The 7777-nt window shown below is 45.7% G+C and overlaps 1 protein-coding gene and 1 long non-coding RNA gene across 7 annotated transcripts in view; one reads left to right on the top strand and one right to left on the bottom strand.

Moving 5' to 3' along the window:
* Positions 1–7777, top strand: part of LOC309476885 (vitelline membrane outer layer protein 1-like) — a 72151-nt gene that overhangs the window by 23011 nt on the left and 41363 nt on the right. The window lies entirely within an intron of this gene.
* On the bottom strand, positions 98–1894 carry LOC309476916. The gene is made up of 3 exons (XR_014198413.1): positions 1338–1894; positions 941–1001; positions 98–807 (listed from the first exon to the last, which is right to left on the bottom strand). It is a non-coding gene; the product is annotated as an uncharacterized lncRNA (long non-coding RNA).

The raw sequence follows: 7777 nt of genomic DNA, 5'->3' as shown, positions 1-7777 counted from the left end.
AGGGTCTCGTAAGGACAGGTGGAGTGATGGAGGGTCTCGTAAGGACAGGTGGAGTGATGGTGGGTCTCGTAAGGACAGGTGGAGTGATGGAGGGTCTCGTAAGGACAGGTGGAGTGATGGTGGGTCTCGTAAGGGCAGGTGGAGGGATGGAGGGTCTCGTAAGGGCAGGTGGAGTGATGAAGGGTCTCGTAAGGACAGGTGGAGTGATGGAGGGTCTCGTAAGGACAGGTGGAGTGATGGAGGGTCTCGTAAGGACAGGTGGAGTGATGGTGGGTCTCGTAAGGACAGGTGGAGTGATGGTGGGTCTCGTAAGGGCAGGTGGAGGGATGGAGGGTCTCGTAAGGGCAGGTGGAGTGATGAAGGGTCTCGTAAGGACAGGTGGAGTGATGAAGGGTCTCGTAAGGACAGGTGGAGTGATGGAGGGTCTCGTAAGGACAGGTGGAGTGATGGTGGGTCTCGTAAGGACAGGTGGAGTGATGGAGGGTCTCGTAAGGGCAGGTGGAGTGATGGTGGGTCTCGTAAGGGCAGGTGGAGGGATGGAGGGTCTCATAAGGGCAGGTGGAGTGATGAAGGGACTCATCCATGGCACCATCTCCAGGATTCAGCTCTGGGCTCTTCATCCTCAGTGCTCACACCAGCCTGCTGACATTTCAGATCCTACAAAAATGCACAAGCATAACACAAAAAACAGTCATTTTAACCGCACAATGTCATTTGATTTCAGTATTATTTAGAAGACAAAAACGTGTTTTTTTTCCACAAATGCCGCCATCATCTTTCCTTGCAGGTCCTGCTCCACCACAAAAGCTGTGCAGCACATGCACAGAAATCAAGAATCAGAAAAGTGCTGTAATAGCTCTGTTTCAAATTACAATAATTAAAATAAACTACAACTTAATATTTAAATAGTTGTTGTTATTTATTTCTGTAGTATACTCACTCAAAGCCTTTGATGGCAGCATTCAGCTTCATGAGCCACTCTCCACTGGATAAACACACATCTGTTCATCATCTGTCCCTGTAACATCCAGACAAGATTCACATTACCTCTGTGATTTATGAGCAACACTACATTTACATGTTGAGGTTGTTTTAACTTTTTATCCAACATAAATGTTCCTCAATTTATCAACAGTAATGGACAAATAAAATAGATAACTTATGTTTAGTTACTATATAGATTTGTTCTAGCACACATTCATCACTCAGATGTCTATTTCATGTTGTGATGTGCTCTTCTGCAATACTTACTGAAGATTTTCCTGTCAGATGTAAATAGACATTTAAAATAAGCGTCTTTAAGATATATATGGTTTATGTAAATCCACTTTAGAGACGTAACTTACGTGTCCTTACTGGAGCTCCTCTGTTAGCTAACGTTATACATAATAAAACGTGTTTTTACAGCAAAATCACAACTATACTACACTGTGTAACGTCTTTACACCTTCAACAATTCAACAGTTTACTCTACAGTAGTTCAACACATGCAATTTTAACGCAAGGAACCGTGTTTACTCACATTTGAAAGCACCCGCGTCGCTGATCTCTGCGATGTTTGATAATGACGTATCCTCTCGCGTGGCCTCCTGGGATAGAAGAGTATCCACGGATCAGCACTCAAAAATCTGTGTGGAAGCAGTAAGCCATCCGGGAACTTCTCGCCTACTCTTTTATGAATACTGATGTTTCGCACGTACTGCTTCCTTCACGTACTGTTTTCGCCTACTATATAGTAGGAAAGTAGGCATATTCGAACGCACTTAAGTCCGAATCTCGCGATAATTAGTACGTCACCCAGGTAATTCTCGCCTACTCTTTTGGATTTGTACATACTTTTTCGCTCGCCTACTCTTTTTCCCATACTAAATAGTAGGGAAGTATGCGGTTTCGAACGCAGCCTAAGAGTTTTACCTGTATGTGCAGATCGCTGATTTTTGCTCAGAAAGTGGTTTGCTATTTTTCTGAAAATAAGGAGGACGTCTGCCCCTTCCCAGTGACCAGCATTTTCCCTCTTTATGGCCTATTTTCTGACAGGAACTGCAAAACCTGCATTCTTTACCATAGGGATGTTTGCTATGTTCTCCTGGAATTTGAGGGTTTTCACGACTCTCTAATGCTTGAACACCGTGCGTTCTGGTACATGACTCTGCGCAATTACTCTGTTACATCATCTTAAGAACTGAAATAGACACACTTTCTTTGACAGTTACACATGTATTTTCTGAACTAAATGTTTCAGATTCACTAGAGCAAGTCACTCCTCTAAGATGTGAACATGCTTTTTAGACCCATCGCTGTTAAGCATTTTGGGAGACATGGTCTTTTTAGCATTTAGCTTAGCCTTGAGATCTGCAATGGTCTTTGTGATTTTTACACTTTTCAGTCAGGGCTAACTGCTCAGCTAGTAATTTATCCAGCTGTGTTTGAAGATCTTGAATCTTTTGTACCTCTGCATTTTTAGATTGCTCTTGTTCACATTTAACATCCATAAGCGAAGATAGAAATTTTGTTAACTCATGTAGCCGTTTATAACGCATGTAGTTTAAAGCTTCAATTATTTCACCATGTTTTGGTTTCTTTTCATGTCTACCAAGTATTTCCCAATATGCGAGTAGGTGAGCAGCAGAACCAGGATCAGGAAACGACCATCGCAGCACAGCCGAGAAAAAGATGCCAAACAAGGTGGGAGCGAGGACACACCCCTGCTTTACTCTGCAGCAGACATCAAACTCATTTGAGCAGGCACCGTTGAACTGTACGGTTGCCTGCATCCCATCATGGAAGCCTTGGAGTATTTTCCAAAAGAGTTGCCAGACCATCTAATGCCGGACCGTTTAATACCATCCGCCCGGGCAGGCTGACTGAGAAGCTGACAGACCTCGGCGTCCCGACTCCCACCTGTAACTGGATCTTGGATTTCCTTACTGAAAGACCACAGGTGGTGAGGATGGGAAGGAGGGTGTCTGCAGAGCTCATCGTCAGCACAGGATCACCACAAGGCTGCTGTCTCAGTCCTAAACTATTCACCCTGTACACACATGACTGTGTCTCCACCCAGGATAATACCATCATCATTAAGTATGCGGATGATACCACCATTCTGGGCCTCATCAAGGGGGGGGACGAGTCGGGCTACAGGAGTTTGGTGAATGACATTCTTGCCTATGGTGAAGTGAACGACCTATGCCTTAATACAGATAAGACAAGAGAAGTAATCATGGACTTCAGGAAAAATCCACCACCCCTGCAGCCCCTCTTCATCAAGGGGACTGAGGTGGAGAGGGCTGACAGTTACAGATTCCTGGGACTACAAGTAACATCAGATCTGAACTGGACCTTGAACACTGCTGCCACAGTGAAAAAAGCCCAGCAGAGACTGTATTTCATCAGGCTGCTCAGAAAAGCTGGTCTGCACTGTCGCCCTCTCACCCAGGTCTACAAAGGACTGATAGAGAGCATCCTCACTACAGGCATCACTGTATGGTATGGAAACACCACACAGACAGAGAGGAAGGCTCTGCAAAGAGTCATAAAGACTGCAGAGAGGATTATTAGAACAGAACTCCCCTCCATGGATACAATTTACACACAGCGCTGTCAGAAAAGAGCAGAGAGAATTATTAGAGACACATTACATCCAGCTCACTCCCTGCTCACATACAAAAACTGTACATACAATCTCAGGCACAAACGAGCGGACAGCATTATCACAAATAGAACACGCTTTTATAACAGCTTTTTCCCAGCCACAGTGAGACTCTTGGCAAAAACAAAATGAACTACTGTTTCTAGGGCCTGTGCAATATACTTATGCATTATATTTTATTTATTTATTTATTTATTACGCAACTTTGCACCATAATATATCATATTATATTATGTTGTCTCTGGGGCCTGTGCAATATGCTACATACTTGTGCAATTTACAATGCAAATTTACACTTTTAATGGGTTTTATGCAATTTTAAATGTATATGTTTTATAGATAGATTTATGTCTTTTTTGTGTGTCTTTTTAAACTTGACTTGACTTTCTGAGCAATAACCGCACAAGAGTTCCTATGTGTGTAAGCACAAATGGCAAATAAAGTTCTTGAATCTTGAATCTTGAATCTTGACACCCGAGTCGCTGCAGAACGTGGAAGAGACCAGAGCGACTCACATGATCGAAAGCCTTAGTCAGATCGACAAACACCATGTACAATGGGCGTTGCTGTTCCACACACTTTTGCTGTTTTACGCATACCGAAAAAAAATCATGTCCAAGGTCGAGCGACCAGCACGGATGCCGCACTGACTCTCCGTCAGCACCTGGTCAGAAACGCGCTGCAGTCTTGGGAGGATTACACGGGCAAGGCATTTTCCCAGAAGGCTAAGGAGCGAGATACCTCGGTAGTTGTTGCAGTCCTGCCTGTCACCCTTATTTTTATAAAGAGTGACGATGTTAGCATTCTTGAGTTCGCTAGGGATGCATTTGTTCTGCCAACAGCATCGAAACAAGCAGTGAAGCTGCCTGACCAGCACTGCCCCGCCACACTTCAGCAGCTGAGCTGGAATTCCATCGCTGCCCGGTGACTTGTTATTCTTCAGAGCTGCAATCGCATGCTCGATTTCCATTGTTGAGATCTCCGCATCCAGCTCGTTGAGGACAGGTAGTTGTGGTACAGCAGCAGAAACAACGTTCAAGTCGGCATCCACAGGAGTGCCATACAGCAAGCTGTAATGCTCGACCCCTCTACCAAGCTAGCCTGGGAGATCATTGACGACGGCACTGTAGGACTCAGTGCCTCATTGATGCTGCTTTACATGCCGTGTATGTCCCCAAAACTTGCACACCGTTCTACCTTTTCACTGTGGTCCTACCAGTACTTCTTGTAGACCAGGCATGTAAGATGCTTGACGTTATTCCTGGCCTTACGATAGTGAGCGATGGTGGAGTCGTTTCTGTCTTGGAGAGCACTGAGGCGGGCAGCACGCTTGACATCTAGGGCTGGGAGCATAGTAGCAGAGCTTGCAAGAAACCAATCCGGCTGTTTCCTTCTACAAAGGCTGAAGACCTCAGATGCAGCCTCCGTCATGGAACCTCTCAGCTCGGTCCAGGTGTTTTCAGGAGTGCCGTCAACTCTGACATGAAGCCCCTCCATACGCACATGGAAACATGCCACGTATTGTTCCCGCATCAGTTCAATGTTTAGCTTTGGAGTGGGCTTTGGAGTGGCACTGTGAAACTTCTTTGGGGTGAGTTTTAGGCTATGTTCACACTTAGCGTCTTTTTTGACAAGAAAAAGTTGACAACGGCGTTTTTTTAGCAAAAAAAACCGCTGGCAGCGTTCGGTTACAAATAGCAGCAGAGCGCGTCTTTTGTGGCTGGCGCATATACTGACGCGTCTTGACCATGCGTCAACATACGACGAAAAGGGTACCCCCATAACGTCCATATGTGACGATTCGGGTTATGGGTAGGTTTAGGTATGCGTTAGGGTATCGCTAGGAGGCGCTGCTGGTGCGCTTCTGTCTGCGTCTCATATTGACGTTAAAGGGGTACCCTTTTCGTCGTATGTTGACGCATGGTCAAGACGCGTAAAGCCGCCTTTCCACTGCAAACGACAAACGACAGCCGTCGGACCGGAAGTCATTCATTTCCTATGGAGAGACGTACGGGAGCTGCGGGGAGTTCCGATCATATGCGTATGCGGAAATTTCGGATCCGATTTGAGCTTCGGATGCGTTGAAATATCTGAACTTCTGCGGCTAGACCGTATGCGACCGATCGACCGGATGTGATGTATTCTAATCAAAACTATGAGCGTGAAGCTAGAATTACCAATATTTTAATACTTTAATGTAAACGCTATTCCTGCAAAATGACGGTTATTAATAATTATGGCTGAAAAAAATATTTGTATCATTATTAAATCAATAGACCCTTTTACAGCCCACGTGATCAAATAGCTGCGCGCGCATTTTGGCAACGGAAGTGGTGTTTCTCCCCACTGGCTCTAACGTGTTAGCAACTCCGAAAGTTTATCAAAACAGTTTCCCAGCATCAAAATGTCTGGTTGTTGCGTTTACGGTTGCCCTAATCGATATTCCACCAAGGGGCTTAAGTTTTATATTATTCCGACAGGATCACGGCCGTTTCAGAAGAGTGGCTGCAGGCGATTAAACGTGTTGATTGGAGCGAGGACATAATAAAAAATGCTTGCGTCTGTTGTTTAATCCGCTCGCGTAGCTTGACACGCTGTTGATTCTCGCCATACTTCCGTTGCCAATGTGCGCGCGCATACGGCATCATTGTGTACAAACAGTAAAAGGGTCTATATTTATATTGATTAGCTCTATAAAATCGACAGTTTTTTATATATAAGATGTATTGAGGGTCATTTGTTTTGTGTGGATATATTCATGCATGCATTACATTCATTAAAATCATTAATTTTACCATTGTGAACAGCGGAGGGTAACGGTTGCATCACGACCAATTTCAAAGTTCCGTGCGACTGACACCAGGGGGCAAAATGCGACAATCGAATGCGAATGTCGTGCGCAGTGGAAAGGCGGCTTAAGTATATGACGTTTTGGGGTGAGACCGGGCTGCTATAACAAGAGCTGCAACAGTAGCCTAGTGCTGTGTGATGCAAAAAATGTCGAGAAAGAGAAAGTTGGCTCTTGCGTTGGCTTCTGAAGTTACCGGGGAGGAGAATGTCGGTTCACAAAGACGTTTGTGGGTGCACGACAGACAGTTGTTCTTGTTGTTATGGAAACGACAGGTCTCGCTACTCGCTTGTCATTGGTCAGCTGTCAAAAAGGCGCTTGACGTAGGGCGTTCTTTTCAGAAAAGTTGAACTTTTTTCAACTTAAAAAGACGCTCTGAGCTGCAGAAAAAGACGCCGGCGGTGGCGTCTAAAAAAGCGCTCAGGACTTTTTTGAAAAAACGGTTTACTCCATAGGGTTATAATGTAGAACAGACGCTGGCAGTTTGAAAAAAGACGCTAAGTGTGAACATAGCCTTAGAGTGCAGCGGACAAGGGCATGGTCGGTGTCACAGTCTGCAGAGTGCATACTCCTGTACCTCTTGACAGCATTGAGTTGGCGCCTCCTGACAATAATGTGATCAAGTTGGTGCCAGTGTTTGGACCGGGGGTGCATCCAGGTAACCTTAGATCTGATAGCTCAGATGAGAAGGAACCCGGTAAGCATAGGCCATGAGCAGCGCACAACTCGAAGAGACGTTGGCCGTTGTCATTGATGCTACCAATCCCAAAATGACTCAAGTTTGGCCTCCAGTCAGTGACATCCCCTCCAACTCTGGCGTTAAATCCCCCCTGGCCGGGACGGAACGAATGACTTTGCTAACGTGGGCATAAAAGGCGTACTTGTCCTCAGGGGTCGCGTCAAGAGTGGGTGCATAGGCAGAGAGGAGAGTGAGAAAACCAGCCGAGTGTGACATCGCAGGTACATTAGGCGTGGTGAGCAAGCAGTTGGTTGAGAGACGGTGGACAGCAGGGTGTTCCGCACAGCAAAGCCGACTCCATGCATCGGATGATGGTCGTCTGGATGACCACACCAGAAAATGGTGTAGTTCCTCTCGCGCACCGAGCCACTTCCCAACAGCCAAGTCTCGCTTATAGCAGCAATATCCACTCTGAGGTGAGATAGTTCGCAATCAATGATGGCTGATTTCGGAGAAGCACTGTTGAGGTCGGAGTGCACCCCAAGACTTCTGATGTTCCAGCACGCCAATGTCAGAGAAGAAGAGGCCGTTGCAGAATGTC

This window comes from Leuciscus leuciscus (genome assembly GCF_965113295.1).
Source record: "Leuciscus leuciscus genome assembly, chromosome: 16".
Taxonomy (NCBI): Eukaryota; Metazoa; Chordata; class Actinopteri; order Cypriniformes; family Leuciscidae; genus Leuciscus; species Leuciscus leuciscus.
Note: the sequence above shows the minus strand (reverse complement) of the source record. Positions and strands in the feature narration are given on the sequence as shown.